The sequence below is a fragment of the Gossypium arboreum genome, chromosome 5, assembly GCF_025698485.1.
Source record: "Gossypium arboreum isolate Shixiya-1 chromosome 5, ASM2569848v2, whole genome shotgun sequence".
Lineage (NCBI taxonomy): Eukaryota > Viridiplantae > Streptophyta > Magnoliopsida > Malvales > Malvaceae > Gossypium > Gossypium arboreum.
In genome coordinates, this window is record NC_069074.1 from 81,734,666 (window position 1) to 81,752,611 (window position 17,946).

Consider the following 17,946-nt stretch of genomic DNA (forward strand, 5'->3'; position numbering starts at 1 on the left):
CTAAGGTTAAATTTCGCAATTGCATCTATTGAAACTTCTTCTCCAATATTCGGCTTTAGCATTTTCTTCTTGGACCTCTTTCTGCAACTGATCTGAAAACCCTCCTATTCTCCCTCTCTTCAAGGATATTTGTGCCCTTTTAAAATGCTCCTTTAAATCATCTTGATCTTCCTCAATCTTCCTTTTCTCCTTCCTTTCTTTTTCAACCTCCATCTTTTGAACGTCGACGTCTAGGCTCAAGTATATCTTTTCCTCCTTGAGCTTTGCTATCCTCTTCTCAAGTTCCAATTTCTTTCTCTCGAACTCCTACTTCATAATTTCCAACTCCGAAGGCGTCACTTGCAAATATTCCTCCATCGATCGAGCTTCTTCCACTCTTGGCTTAGGGATGTTATCATTAATCCTTCTACCTCTCCACTCAACGTACTCCGGAGTCGTAGCAGGGCTAATAACTACTCTCTTTAATCGACAAGTTTTGTTCCAAGCACTAGAGATCTCACTGACCTTCCTCTTGTAGTCGGCTCCTCTATACACAAACTCACTCTGAACCAAACCGTAAGTTGTCGGCATGAACTGTCTCAATCCATGTTTCTTCAGCACAAGCAAAGGAGCATAACCAATGGCACCCCAAATTCCCAACAGAGGGACCCAATCAAAACTGTCGTATCGGTAAAGAATCTGACCAGGAATCATCCATTGAGCCCTCCACTCTACGTCCCTTGACTGTAGATTCTGAAGTAGTGCTATCCAATTCTTTTCAGGAACATCAACTCTTCTAGTTGAAGCTGCTATGCCCTTCAACGGGGAGTAATCCTCGAAGAAGACCCGACAAACCACCCTATCTATCAATCGGAAGTAATTGTAGAACCAAGCTAAAAGTAACTGAGCACAACCAACAAACCTGCCTGCACTGGCCCTCCTACATGCATTCAAGGACCTGAATGTCTCTGCCAAAATCGCAGGAACAGAAGTGACCCGTTTTCTAAGTCAATGGAAGAGATCCGTGGTCGCCTCGTCCACATATCCCAAGGCCCTGGGGAAAACCATCAATCCGTATAAGCTTAAGGCAAAAATGTCTACCCTCTTCGCCTCGTCTGGATGTGTCTGGATCAGATCTTTCAAAGCTCCCCACGGAATGCACTTACTCTCACTCTTTTCCTTAATTCTAGCCATGATCCACTGCTCGCTCATCCCCGTAATGGTCCTCAGCTTCTTACCAAAGCTTGGGACACAAGCAGCTCGAGAATAGATCTTATCATACTGAAATCTAGGACAGCGAAGTAAGGCTGTGTACTCCTCCACAGTAGGCACTAAATCTACCTCTCTAAAGGTAAAACAACTGTATGCTGGGTTCCAAAACTAAGCGAGAGCTCGAAATAAGTTTTCATCAACATGAATATCTAACAAATAGGGAAAATCTCCGTACTTACCGTAGAATGATTGCTTGGTCTTATTGCCCCACTGATCCCAAATCGCCTTAAGCTCCTGTAGATTATTCTGTGTGACACTGATGCGAGTGTAGTCTGACAGCTCCGACATATATCCCACAGTTATACTATCCCCTTTTCCTAACTGAGTTTGCTCAGACCATCTATGGACGTTAGCGTTGCCCTCCACTCTATCAAGAAGTCCGTTCTCCATAATAAAACTTTCTAACTTAGAAACTGACCGTGAATCGATACCTTTTAAATGCAAAATGACATGCACAAAAGAAAGAAAATAGTCTGTATCATATGATATTAATAAACACAAAGATAACCTAAGTATAATTCTATCTATATTGAGCTCTTACGATTTTTCTATATGTGGCTTGTTTCTAAAGTTTGAGGTACCCGAACCAGCAGATTCCTATCCTCACCCATTATAGGCTCATTTGAATCGAGTTCAGTTCAGGGAAATACATTTCCCTATGGCTACACGGAGATGAAAATCCCATGAAACCATAGGTACAGATGTATCCCGAAAGTGATCCACTATCTTGCACGGAGGTAAAAACCTCACGAAAGTGTAGCTTCTCACTTCCACTTAAGGGTGTAACCACAACGGTCATGCTAATGCAATGCGTATCAGAATATAGCAACACATGCAATAATACAAACACATGTAATGAAAAGATGATTAAATTTTAAAACTTTAATTTCAGACATTAAGACAAGAGATAATCAATTACACGGCTTGACTCTCTTATTAGTCCCCAGTGGAGTCGCTAAGCTGTCGAAACCATTTTTAAAAGGGATGGTTGAAAATGGGGATCGACTTTTTTAAAAACGAAAACGGGAGTTGCCACTAATCTTTTTAGGTGTGATTGGATCACCTTATAAAATGCTTTGTTTTAAAACATTAATTTTGGTCTACAAAAGTCGAGAAAATGGATTCGGGAGTCGGTTACGTACAAGGAAGGGTTAGCACCCTCGTAACGCCCAAAAATTGGTACCTAATTGACATCAAATGTCTTTAATGTTGGAAGTTTAAAATTTTTAAGATCCGATCCCCTTCAGAATATTTTAATTTTGAAAATTAAGGTTCACTTGTATCAAATGAATCAAAATATTACATCCAACAAATTAGGAAGCAATATTTTTAAGACACTCAGAGCTAAGACAGCCCTTTTTAAAAATCCCTATCTCAAAACGACAAAACGTTGTATCCAGTAAGTTAGGACATAACACTTCGAAATTCCAAGACAGATGCTCGTATTTTGAAAAACCTTAAAAACTTAGAAGGGTGCTTGACTATTCAAACTCAACGAGAAAAGTCGCAACCCAGTAAGTTAGGACACTACCTTTCTCGAGGCTTCCAAATACCAAGCATTGCCTTTTTATTTTTGAAAACTTTTGAGTAATTTGGTAAAAATGAATTTCTTTATTTAAAACGTTTACTCATGCGTAAGAATGGTGTTAATATATATATCACAAGACAAATATACCAAAGGTAATAAATTACAACATATTACAATTCATAATAATATAGACAAATAAGAAATAACCTAAAATAATGAAATATACACATCATAAGATGATTATGCTAAAAGATAAACCTATACAATATTAGTAAATAGAAATACAAAAACAATTCATAATAAGTTAAAGAATATAAAAGTAGAAGAGGAAACCAAAATTTATAATAATAAGGAGTGACAAAATAACACTTAAGAAAACAAATACGAATAATTAAAACACCAAATTAATATTTATGAAGAAGGAAAAATGATAATATTTAAAAAACATATATATATATAATAATTAACATATTTAAGTAAGTAAAAAATTAAAAGAAAAGGATATAATAATATATAACAATTTAATATATACATAGAAAAAAAACTTTATTATTAAAACAATTAGAAATATTTTACATGTTAAATATTTTAAATAAATAATATAAAACATTAAGATTTTTTAAGAGAATAGAAATATAATAGATGATATTTAAAAAAGGATTACATGCACAAAAAATATATATAAAATCTTTAAATCCATTTAACATATGATGTAATATACATAGATTATAAAGTATATAAGAAAAATAATGTACTAAATATTGCAATTACACTTAGTTTTTAAAAATAATTCTAAAATGTACATAATTAATTAATAATAAAATAATGTATATTTTATAATAAAATAAATGTAATATATGGAATAATATATGGTAAAATATAACATGCAATAAAATTTGTAAACGTAATATATAATAATATAAACTGTATTATAGATGAAGTATAAAATAATAAATATGATATGAGTAATTTTGTATATAAAAATATAGTAGAATAAATAATACACATGCATAGTAAAAATATATAAGAAAATAGAATGTGTAATAAATATATATAAATGAAATATGAATATTATTATATAAATAAAGATAATATTATCTATTAATAATTTTTTTAAAAGTTTACAATTTACAAATTCAATAAATGATGATACATAAAAATAATATAAGGAAATATATAATAAAATTTATAATAAAATATAATTTATAGATAAAATATACAATAATATAATATAATGGATAATATATATAAAAATAAATAATATAAAAAGTATTTAAAATAAATTAAAAAAAGGATTAAAATTGAATTAAATTAAAGAATTTGGGGTTAATTGCAAAATAGATGAAAGTTCTGGGCTTGATTGAAATGCGCGTTAAATTTAGAGGACTCCCTGAGCAATTAACCCTAATCCTAAAATGACATCACTTCCACCAACTCAGTTTTAAAGCCACTGTGAGGACCAAATTTAAATAAAATTAAAATACTAGGGCTAAATTAAAAATAAATAAAATGAACTTGAAAAAATGTGGGAGGACCAATTGAATAATTAACCTAATCTTAAAAAACACGCGGATCCTTCCTGGGTCATTGGGTCTACGCGCGGATCCTCTTCCTAATACGGTGCCATTTTAGCGCTTATTGAATTAAGCAAAACGTCACCGTTTTTGAAAGGTTATATAAGTTAAAACTTAAGTCTAAAATTCATTTTACACCGGGATATAAAAAAAAAGGGTTTGAAATTCTCTGCAAGGGGGGAAGAGAGGGGTTTCGGTCACGGCCTTCGGCCACAGGGCAGCTCATGCTCACGCGTCATACGCGCCACCACACGCGGTGGTCGGAGGGTTAAAAACCCTCCGTCTTTTCAAGCGAAATACGGGTAATCTTTTTCCCTTCTTATGATCAACAGTTTTTTTTAAAAAACTATACTCGTTGATGAATGAAATAACAGAATATAAAATTACCTTTTAAAGAAAACTGCTTCAACTTTTTTTTTCTGTGAATATAAGTGTATATCTTTTATTCCCTGTCCAAAAAAAATCCCCCTCATTACAATGATAGTATTCGGCTTTATAGCCACTGTTTTTCATATATTTACATATTTCCTTGCCATATACTGTTTTGCTTCTGTCCTTTCTTTCCATTTTTGCAGATGATTGAGGAGAAGAAGGGGCACTGATCACGGCGTCAATTTGCGTCTCAATTACAACGAGATACGGGGCCTAGAATCACGGCACCGATGAAGGGTAGTCGAAACGACGCAAGGTGAAACGGCGTGACTGATGGGGTGCTTACGGCGCGAAGCTTCTGGAAACCCTAGGGTTTCCAGATTCTGTTTAGGCATTGGGCCTTGTTTTGGTTGGGTCTTGTTTGGGCCATTGAGTTTTAGGTTTGAGGTGTAACGGGTGCTGGGTAGTGGTAGGCTTACTGGGTTGTAACCGGGTGTAGGGATTTTGGGCTTCAAAGATACCGAACTTTGGACTTTTGTAAATGGACTTATTGATGGATTGTTTTTTATTTTATATTTATTTATTTATTTATTAATTTATGGGCCCGGGTAAATTTGGGTTATTACATAAACAATGTGAAACAATATGTAGTGCTCGATTTGAGATTGTTATCGAGTTCCGGTGCTATAAAATTAAAAATAATGGCATGTATAGAATCATTGTGTATTAAGTAATGGCTTCTATAGAACCATTTAATTTCCGTACAACTAAATATAATATAACTAGGCTTTAAATTTAATGACACGTTTTAATGAAGCTTTCGAAACAATATCAAAACTAAAGACAAAAGAACAATTTTGGCCCTTTACGTTTGGTAACCGTTTTCTAACTTTAGCAATCCTATATCCTTAAGCAGACGGAGATGGTGAATCGATAAATGCAAGGAAATTATTCCATGTCTAAATGCTCTTAGCTATAATTGTCCCTGGGTTTAGGTCTTTGAATACAGGATTTTCAAGAGTCCTCTTTAGTAATGCTGAGTGGCAAACTTTTCCCAACACAACAAGTTCACCGCAACACTTGTTAGAAATACTCCCTGTATTGAAAATATTCGTGAAAGCTTCTAGAACATAGGGCAAACCCATTTTAGTTCTCCTTAATAATGTGGTCGTTCTACTTCGTAGCCATTACTACTCCACATGTTAAAAATAAAACCACTAGTACGGAATAAACATTAAGGCTTGCCATGCTGTTCGAATCTGATGTTACTAGTTAAACTTGGTTCATAAAATTAATTTTGACCGAGATTTGCAGGGGAAAAAATTGGCATTTATAGGAAGTGTTATAACCACATTAGACTACAATACGTTAGAATAAAAGAAAATATTCAATATTTCAATTTAATTCTAACATTCAATATTTTAGTTTAATTAGCATTAATTTTTATTACTACAAATCTTAATATTAATTGAAAGACACACATTTACACTTCCCTTTATAATTCTTAAATGGCCTTAAACGGATCACTTAAATAAGGTTCACGAAAGATGATTATATCGTACACGTGTTTCTGCGTTGAAACTAGGATTGAACTATTACGTCCACACCAAACAAACGCCTGGACGGTAATATGGAGAAAATAACATATGGAAAAAGCAATATGGGATATAGTACACGTGCATGACAGGCACACATATTCGTTATGCGTGCCATCCTATTTTTCTAATTTTTTGAAGTTGTGTATGCACATGTTATGTTGATGGTTAAATATTCACGTGCATCTCAAAATTGAATGAGCTATACCATATTCCCCTAACAGTGATATGTTTGTGCCACAATGTAGAAATAATTATGCAAAGCGTAAAATCTTATAACCTTGTTGTTGTTAAAAAGTTTTTATCACACTTATCATATTTGTAAAATGTAAAATGTAAAATGGCAACTAGATGATTGACAATCAAAATTAATTCATCAACAATATTTCACGTTCTGATATTAAGTCGATGTATGTCTTTATCGTGGGACTCCAATTTGGTTATTGTCTTCTTCGTTCTAAGTTAAATTTCTAGGTGTAAGCGTTCTGGCCCAATTTTAGTGAAATATGAATGAAATCTTTTAGTGGAATAAGTAACAAAGCGTGGAAAATGAAAAATTCTATTAGAGAGTGAAATTGGAAACAACAAATGACGTTTCATTTTTATAACTCTCGTAGGCATTTCCCAAATAATGAATAGGATTTAGTTTTTATATAAATTAATCCTTTTTTAATAGGGAAAATGTGGGGCGTACGTCACTGACATATTTGAAGTTTCATTCTCGATATTGATAATTTAAAGGAAGAAGAATAAGGAAATCAAGTTAAGACTTTGAATCGTTACATAATTTTTGACGTGGATTACGAGATTGCCTCTCCTCTACGGAAACAAAAGTGGTCATAACTATTAGATTAGTATCGAAGGAGCGAAAATGGAAAATGAATCAAATGAGTCCATAGGCAAGGAACTATTACAACTTACAGTGCACGTCGTTTGGAGGATATTTCATGGCACGATATGTGTCTTTTCAGAACTTCGAGAAGTCAAGGCGTTTTTCCATCAAAGGCAATGTGAATTTAAATTGTACAAAGGCTTTCAAGGAATCGAGGTTGTTTCAATTTCACACCACGTTAGAACATTCCAGTTCCACATTATTGACATGAACTTAATGTTTATAATAATGATATTTGTGTCAATTTAAACAATGTGAAACAATATGTAGTGCTCGATTTGAGATGATTATCGTGTTCCGGTGCTATAAAATTAAAAATAATGGCATGTATAGAATCATTGTGTATTAAGTAATGGCTACTATAGAACCATTTAATTTCCGTACAACTAAATATAATATAACTAGGCTTTAAATTTAATGACACATTTTAATGAAGCTTTCGAAAAAATATCAAAAATAAAGACAAAAGAACAATTTTGGCCCTTTACGTCTGGTAACCGTTTTCTAGCTTTAGCAATCCTATATCCTTAAGCAGACGGAGATGGTGAATCGATAAATGCAAGGAAATTATTCCATGTCTGAATGCTCTTAGCTATAATTGTCGCTGGGTTCAGGTCTTTGAATACAGGATTTTCAAGAGTCCTCTTTACTAATGCTGAGTGGAAAACTTTTCCCAACACAACAAGTTCACCGCAACACTTGTTAGAAATACTCCCTGTATTGAAAATATTCGTGAAAGCTTCTAGAACATAGGGCAAACCCATTTTAGTTCTCCTTAATAATGTGGTCGTTCTACTTCGTAGCCATTACTACTCCACATGTTAAAAATAAAACCACCAGTACAGAATAAACAAGAAGGCTTGCCATGCTGTGCGAATCTGATGTTACTAGTTAAACTTGGTTCATAAAATTAATTTTGACCGAGATTTGCAGGGGAAAAAATTGGCATTTATAGGAAGTGTTATAACCACATTAGACTACAATACGTTAGAATAAAAGAAAACATTCAATATTTCAATTTAATTCTAACATTCAATATTTTAGTTAAATTAGCATTAATTTTTATTACTACAAATCTTAATATTAATTGAAAGACACACATTTACACTTCCCTTTATAATTCTTAAATGGCCTTAAACGAATCACTTAATTAAGGTTCAATAAAGATGATTATGTCGTACATGTGTTTTTCTGCGTTGAAACTAGGATTGAAGTATTACGTCCACTCCAAACAAACACCTAGATTGTAATATGGAGAAAAAACATATGGAAAAAGCAATATGGGATATAGTACACGTGCATGACAGGCACACATATTCGTTATGTGTGCCATCCTATTTTTCTAATTTTTTGAAGTTGTGTATGGACATCTTATGTTGATGGTTAAAAATTCATGTGCATCTCAAAATTGAATGAGCTATACCAGATTCCCCTAACAGTGATATGTAGGTGCCACAATGTAGAAATAATTATGCAAAGCATAAAATCTTATAACCTTGTTGTTGTTAAAAAAAATTTATCACACTTATCATATTTGTAAAATGTAAAATGGCAACTAAATGATTGACATTCAAAATTAATTCATCAACAATATTTCACATTCTGATATTAAGTCGAATTATGTCTTTATCGTGGGACTCCAATTCGGCTATCGTCTTCTTCGTTCCACGTTAAATTTTTAAGTGTAAGTGTTCTGGCCCAATTTTACTGAAATATGAATGAATGCTTTTAGGGGAATAAGTAGCGGAGCTTGGAAAATAAAAAATTCTATTAGAGAGTGAAATTGGAAACAACAAATGACGTTTCAATTTTATAACTCTCGTAGGTATTTTCCAAATAATGAAATGGATTTAGTTTTTATATAAATTGATCCTTTTTTAGTAGGGAAAATGTAGGGCGTACGTCGTTGACATTTTTGGAGTTTCATTCTCGATCTGGATAAAAACAAGTAAATTAAAGGAAGAAGAATAAGGAAATCAAGTTAAGACTTTGAAACGTTACATCATTTTCGACGTGGATTTTGAGATTGCCTCTCCTCTACGGAAACGAAAGTGGCCATAACTATTAGATTAGTATCGAAGGAGAGAAAATGGAAAATGAAACAAATGAGTCCATAAGCAAGAACCTATTACAAATTACAGTGCACGTCCTTTCGAGGATATTTCGTGGCATGATATGTGTCTTTTCAAAACTTCGAGAAGTCAAGGCATTTTTCCATCAAAGGCAATGTGAATTTAAATTGTATAAAGACTTTCAAGGAATCGATGTTGTTTCAATTTCACACCACGCTAGAACATTCCAACTCCACATTATTGACATGAACTTAATGTTTATAATAATGATATTTGTGTCAATTTAAACAATGTGAAACAATATGTAGTGCTCGATTTGAGATGCTTATCGTGTTCCGGTGCTATAAAATTAAAAATAATGGCATGTATAGAATCATTGTGTATTAAGTAATGGCTTCTATAGAACAATTTAATTTCCGTACAACTAAATATAATTTAAGTAGGCTTTAAATTTAATGACACATTTTAATGAAGCTTTCAGAACAATATCAAAACTAAAGACAAAAGAACAATTTTTGCCCTTCTACGTCTGGTAACCCTTTTTTCGCTTTAGCAATCCTATATCCTTAAGCAGACGGAGATGGTGAATCGATCAATGCAAGGCAATTATTCCATTTCTGAATGCTCTTAGCTATAATTGTCACTGGGTTTTGGTCTTTGAATAGAGGATTTTCAAGAGTCCTCTTTCCTAATGCTGAGTGGAAAACTTTTCCCAACACAACAAGTTCGCCGCAACACTTGTTAGAAATACTCCCTGTATTGAAAATACTCGTGAAAGCTTCTAGAACACAGGGCAAACCCATTTTAGTTTCACAATTATTTTCCTTAATAATCTGGTCGTTCTCCTTCGTAGCCATTACTACCCCACAAGTTAAAAATAAAACCACTAGTACGGAATAAATATTAAGGCTTGCCATGCTGTGTGAATTTGATGTTACTAGTTAAACTTGGTTCGTAAAATTAATTTCGAACGAGATTTACTGTAACACCCCAAACCCGAGACCATCGCCGGTGTCGGACACGAGGGGTTAACAAGCCAAGTTCACATGTTTTGCCACCAATTTGACATTTCCAGTCAGGCTGGAAAGCTGCGTCACCGTCGCCTTAAAAATCATATCTCTAGTTTCAAAATTCGGAAAATGGTTTCGTAAATTTTCCCTGAATTTAGACTCATATATCCATCCATGGATTTATTTCTAGAATTTTTGGTTGGGCCAATTGGTACAGTTTATTAGTTAAAGTCACCCATGTTACAGGGATCGACTGCTCTGACCTTCGCGCGTTATAACTTGAATATCTCTCTGTACAGGGCTTTAATACTGGTACCGTTTGTTTCTAATCAAACTAGACTCAAAATGGAATCTGTACATATAAGGCACGACTCCTAATTCTTTCTGGATAATTTATAGTAAATTTTTAAAGTTGCGACAGGGGACCCAGAAACCGTTCTGGCCCTGTCTCACAATAGCTTTAATATCTCTTAACATGTAACTCCTATGACCATTTCGTTTCTTCCATATGAAAATAGACTCATCAAGGTTCATTTACATAGCTTATTCACTATTTAATACCATTCCTACAAATTTTGGTGATTTTTCACATTCACGTCACTGCAGCTGGCAGCATCTGTTTTTAGGGTAGGTCTTACCTATTTTGTAGTCTCCATGAACCAACTAGTCTTGCCATACATAGGTTCATATATGATCATTTTAACCATACCAATGGCTGATCATGTGACCAACACTCCCATTTCCAATCCATAATCACATCATGACACCATATATATACATACAAACCAAAAATAGTCCAAGTTCATGCTTCCTTTTACGAGCCATTTTCGCATGGCCGTATACATATACATCACCACATTTTTAAACCAACAAGGGGTAGTCCTATACATGCCATTTCAAAGTTCAAACAAAATTTATACCAAAATAGAGGTGTTGATAGTGTGGATGACTTCGACTTTATTGATCCCGAATCCGATTGCTATCGAGCGAAATCTATAAAACAGAGAGCCAAAGTAACGGGGTAAGCATTTTTATGCTTAGTAAGTCTCAAGGAATATAATCAACTCTAATTACAGCAATACATTCACATAGCCAAATGCATCATTTCATTAATACACATTCTTACTTCACACTTCATCATTTTATACTTTCACAAAGTATCAATCAATTCAATAACTGAAATTCATTAGTCGATTGAGCGAATGTTGCTCAAACATGTCGACTTTCCAATGCACATATAAACGCACCTTATTCTTTGGGCTTCTCGAGTGTACTAATTGAATTTATTACAGCAACCAACACTCACCTCCAGCCCAAGATTCTTCGAATATAACCGGATATAAGCATGTGCACAAATGCCTTCGGTCTTAGCCCGATAGAATGACTTCATACGAATGCCTTCGGTCTTAGCCCGGATATAGCCGCTAGCACAATTGCCTTCGGTCTTAACCCGGATATAATTTCCAGCATAATTGTCTTCGGCTTAGCCCGGATATCATTCAATTTCTCATGCACACATACATCAATAATCATTGGACATACATATTTCATTTTCGTTACTAAGGCTCAAACACAATTATAATCATTAGCATAATCGCCTTGGGACTTAGCCCGGTAGAATTCAATACTCATACACACATAAATCAATAATCAATACATCCATATTTCATTCCACATAATTCAACTAAGGTCACTTCTTGAGGACTTACCTCGGATGTTGTCGAACGGCTTTTACGGCTATTCGATCACTTTTTCCTTCCCCTTGTCCAATTGTGGCCCTCTTAGCTCTTGAGCTAATTCAAACAAATTCAATCTATTAAAACCTCATTGTGCTAGCTTATGGCTGAGTATGACAAGGAGTTTAAATGGTCATATGGCCACTCTTTAGCTTGAATACACAATGGTCATGCACATTTTATACTACATCAAGCAATTCAATACAATTTATTCGAGCATCAAGGAAAAGCTAAGGCCTTCAATAGGCTACCCAAGGCCGAATATTCATGTACATGTTGAGGCCAATTATGCACTTAATACCTCACAAAAACAGCATGCATTTTACTAGTTAATGCTTTGCATATTGTTGCTCAAAACTTATAATATAGCATCAAGCACTCATATGTGTGCTAGGCCAATGTGCTTGCAATTTCACATTCATTCTTCAACATCTTCTTCTTTAAACAAACATATTCATCACTTAGTTCATAACCAAACATCATGTGCAAACATATATATACATATATGAGCATGGCGAATTTCAAGGTGTCCATAGCCATCCAAAACACAAATTTTAACTAACATGCAAGAAGCATGAACCATGCTTATGAATGCATCATGGCCGAATATGACAATCATGCTCCTTTTCAACTTCAATCATGATTAAACAAAAAGAAAACTCAAAATCTTACTCAAGAGTAGACAATCCATCATTGCATGCATCATCATCAAGCTTTACACTTAGCATGCAATGGCTTTATCACCATAACAACTTTGGCCAAATACCATTTCCATGGCATAACAAAGATTTGAGCCATGGCTAACATGCACATCAAGTTAGCAACCAAAACATGCATGAAACTCCTAACACAACCTCATACATACCTTAATCTTGATGCAAACTTAGCCAAATCTCCTTCTAGATCTCTTCCAACCCAAGCATGAAGCAAAAATCCTCCCCCTTTTTCCTTAGTATTTTCGCCAAGAAGTGAAAATAGATGAACAAATTTTTTTCTTTTCTTTCTTTAGGATATTCGGCCAAGGGCTATGGAGAAAGATGAACACTTTTTTTTTTGTTTCTCATCCTACTAACATTAATTTTTTTTTTCCATACTCTTATTTTATTATTTCTAACATCCACCACTAGCAAAACATGTTTAAGACATGTTTTCTTTTGCCCATATTCATCACCATGGCCGCCACTTCCTCTCTTTGGGTAAATTGACATGCAAAACCATACTTTTGCATGCATGTACTATTAGACCTTTGAAGATTGGCCTATCACCTTTCAACAATGTTTCATATAAGTCCATCTAAATAAATTCACATGGAAATGATCAAATTAATGCATGCAACTTTCACACATGCATTTGCTAACATCATAAACATAGAATATAACTTCTAATTACTTATAAGACTCGGTTTAACGGTCCCGACACCACTTCCCGACTAGGGTCAAATTAGGGACGCCACAACTCTCCCCACTTAAGAAATTTTCGTCCCGAAAATCTTACCGTAAATAGGTTTGGATATCGCTCTTTCATAGAGTTCTCGGTCTCCCAAGTAGCTTCTTCTATCCCGTGCTTGAGCCATAACACTTTCACTAGCGTAACCCGCTTGTTTCGCAATTCTTTCACTTCCGTGATAGGATACGGATCGGTTCTTCCTCATAACTCATATTAGCTTGAATTTCAATTTCGATGGACTAATCACGTGCGATGGATCGGATCTATAGCGTCAAAGCATCGAAACATGAAAGACATCGTGAACCTTTTGAGTTCGGGGCAAAATCAAACGATATGCCACCGGACCGACTCGCCGGATATCTCATATGGCCCAATGAACCTCGGGCTCACTTGCCCTTACGGTAGAATCGAGTATCTTTTTCCAAGGCGATACCTTGAGAAACACTTTATCACCCACCGATACTCGATATCCTTACGCTTCAGATCCGCGTCATTTACTTCGACGATCGGAGGCTATCTTCGACTTTCACGGATTACTTTCACTTTCTGCTCAGATCTCTAATCAAATCCACCCGAAAATCTTGCTTTCACCGAGCTCACCAAAACAATGGTGTACGGCATTTACGACCGCACAAGGCCTCGTAGGGTGCCATCTTAATACTTGATTGAAAGTTGTTGTTGTAAGCAAATTCAATCAACGGCAAATACCGCTCCCATGAACCACTAAACTCGAGGACGCAACATCTTAACATATCCTCAAGTATCTCAATTATCCGCCGGATTGACCATCGGTTTGGGGGTGAAAGGCGGTGTTGAAATGCAAATTGGTACCCAAAGCTTCTTGCAACTTTTTCCAAAATCGCGAGGTAAATCTCGGATCTCTATCCGACATGATGGAAATAGGCACCCGTGTAATCTCACAATCGAGAAACGCACAATTCGCTAATTTGTCCATTGAAAATCCGTGCGACGGGACAAAGTGGGCCGACTTAGTCAATCTATCTACCACGACCCAAACCGCATCCTTCTTACTTGCGACAATGGCGGTCCGGATACAAAGTCCATTGTGACTCGATCCCATTTCCACTCGGGTATCGTGATTGGTGAAGTAATCTCAAGGCACCGATGTTCCGCTTTCACTTGTTGACATATTAAACATCTCAAACAAAGTCGGAGATGTCTCGCTTCATACCATGCCACCAAAACCGACGTTTCAAATCATTGTACATCTTTGTACTCCCCGGGTGGATTGCCATTCGGCTACAATAGGCTTCATTCAGAATTATCAAAATGAGTTCAATTCTTTGGAACACACAGACGACTTTTGAACCTCAAACAATCGTCATCGCGATTTGAAATTCGAGTCCTTGTTCGAACACACTCACTCGCTTTTGCGCCCAACTCGTCGTCGACTTTCGAGCTTCTTGAATTTGATGTATCAATAGTGGTTTGGCTTTCAATTCAGCTACTAACACACTATCGATCGAATGCATAAGTGCACGCTCATCGCTCGAAGCGAATAATGATTTACGACTCAAGGCATCCCCAACCACATTCGCCTTTCCCGGTGATAGTCAATGACCAGCTCATAATCCTTTAACAGCTCGAGCCAACGTCTTTGTCGCAGATTTAAGTCTCTTTGGGTCATCAAATATTTGAGACTTTTGTGATCCGAATACACATGGCACCTTTCACCAAATAAGTAATGTCGCCAAATCTTTAAGGCAAATACGATGGCGGCCAATTCGAGATCATGGGTCGGATAATTTTTCTCGTGTGGCTTTAATTGCCTCGACGATAGGCCACAACTCGACCTTCTTGCATCAATACACAACCTAACCCAAGTAGGGAGGCGTCGCTATAGATGACAAACTCTTTTCCGACTCGGGTTGCACTAGAATTGGGGCTCCAACAAATAAGTTTTCAGTTGATCGAAACTTTTTGACATTTCTCCGTCCATTCGAACTTAACATCCTTTTGGAGTAGCCGTCATCGGCGTGGCTATCATTGAGAAACCTTTACAAATCGTCGGTAATAACCTAAAGCCCCAAAAAGTCGAACCTCAAGAATATTTCTGAGGCTTCCAATTAAGTATGGCTGAAATTTTATTCGGTCGACTCGAATACCCGATCAGATACCACATGACCCAAAAGCTAACCTCTCTAACCGAACTCACACTTGCTGAACTTAGCATATAATTGCTTATCCCGTAAAATTTGCAAAGACTAACTGCAGTGTTCAAAGATGTTCGGTCTCATTTCTTGAATAGACCAAGATGTCATCAATGAACACGACTACTAATCGATCCAAATATGGTCCGAAGATCCGATTCATTAAATCCATAAGTACCGCAGGGCATTAGTGAGCCCAAACGGCATCACTAGGAACTCATAGTGACCATATCTCGTTTTGAAGGCGCTCTTGGGTACGTCCGAATCTCGGATTCGCAATTGATAATAGCCCGATCTCAAATCTATTTTCGAGAACACCGAGGTTCCTTCATTGATCGAACAAGTCATCGATACGTGGTAACGGATATTTGTTCTTTATCGTCGCTTTATTAAGTCGATGATAGTCGATGCACGTACCGCATGGTTCCATCCTTCTTTTCACGAACAATCTTGGCGCACCCTAAGGCGAGAAACTCGGCGAGCAAAACCTCTATCCACCAATTCTTGCAACCGAGCTTTCAACTCCTTTAATTCCGTTGGTGCCATACGATACGGAGCTATCGAAATTGGAGTGGTATCAGTGCGATTCGATGCCAAATTCTATTTCTCGAACAGTGGTAAACCCGCAATTCTTCGAGGAAAACATTCGGTATTCACAAACCACGCACAGATTCGGGTTTCTTTTCGATTCCTTGTCATCGAAAGCACGACGGAAGGTACGCTTCGCACCCTTTTCTTACATATTTCGGGCCAACATCGGCGATATTACACCGGCAACCCCTTTAAGTCCGTAGACTCAACCCGAATTATTTCATTATTCGCGACCTCAAATCGATAGTCTTGCTCTTGCAATTTACAACCGCATCGTGCATGGTCAACTAATCCAAACCAAGAATAACGTCGAACTCATCGAACGGCAAAAGCATCAAGTCCGCCGGAAAACAAGAACCTCGAAACACTAGGGGACTTTTCTTGCACACTTTGTTGACAAGCACGTAATGACCCAAGGGTTTGACACCGAATTACAAACTCGAGAGACTCAATAGGCAAAGTCTTCTTTGGATGCTAAGGTTTCACATATATATGAATGAGTAGAACCAGGTCAATCAAAGCAATCACATTTGTATTGAAAAGAGTGAAAGTACCGGTAATGACATCCGGAGAGGCAGCATCCTCACGCAAGCGCATATGGCATAAGTCCTTGCAGAGCACGAGCCTCGGATCCGATGGTAGCATCTATAGATCCTCTCGACCGCCAACGACATTGCCCATATTTCTAGGTGGCCTACCTCGGCGATGGTAGCACCGGGTTTCCACTCGACTTACATTCTGCTCATGCATCCTCGGGCAATCCTTCATAAAGTGGTCGGCCGACCCACACTTATAGCAGGAGCGATCACGAAACCAACAGCTCCCCGAATGCCATTTGCCACAATGTGGACACTCCGCCCTCTCTCGGCGATCATTTCCACCACTGGCGATCGAAGTGACTCGTGTGGTCACAGGGGGTCGATCGCGTCCTCGTCTAGAAAAGCCCGAAACGCCTCTAGACCGGCTCGCATCATCTCGAAATCTCTTTGATGCTTGTTGAAGAGACTTTCCCGAGGACCTCTTTCGGAATTCTCCAGTTCCCACATCAGCTTTTTGTTTCTCCTTTCTAAGCTCTTCGGCTTTACAAGCTCGCTCAACAAGTACTACGAACTCTCGTATCTCGAGAATGCCAACGAACATCCTTATATCATCATTCAGCCCATCCTCGAAGCGTTTACACATAATGGCTTCGGACGAAATGCATTCTCGCTGCATCTGGCTAAGCCTCACAAATTTTCGTTCGTGATCGATGGCGACATAGAACCTTGCTTAAGGTCAAGGAATTCCCTTCGCTTTTGGTCGATGAATCTCTGACTGATATACTTTTTTCGGAACTCGGTTTGAAAGAATTCCCAAGTCACTTGCTCTCTAGGTACCACAGAAGTCAGAGTACTCCACCAATAGTAGGCGGACTCACGTAGCAAGGAGATGGTACACTTTAAGCACTCATCGGTGTACAGGATAGCTCATCGAGCACCGGATAGTGTTATCCAACCAAAATTCAGCTCGCTTCGGCATCATCATCATCCGTAGCCTTAAATTCAGTGGCCCCATGTTTTCGAATCCTATCGATGGGGGCTTACTTGACCTTATTTGGTCATCACCGGAGGTATTGTAGGTGCGGGGTTGCATTTGTCGGGAATGGAGGTTGTGGAACAGTAGTGTTAGTTCGAATGTATTGATTAAACCATTCGCTCATCACACTATA

At 36.9% G+C, this 17,946-nt stretch overlaps 1 long non-coding RNA gene across 1 annotated transcript; it reads left to right on the forward strand.

The window, feature by feature from the left end:
• The first annotated feature begins 4,484 nt into the window (after positions 1 to 4,484).
• Positions 4,485 to 5,324, forward strand: LOC108452548 (uncharacterized). Its single transcript, XR_001866407.2, has 2 exons — positions 4,485 to 4,655; positions 4,929 to 5,324. It is a non-coding gene; the product is annotated as an uncharacterized LOC108452548 (long non-coding RNA).
• The last annotated feature ends 12,622 nt before the right edge of the window (positions 5,325 to 17,946 follow it).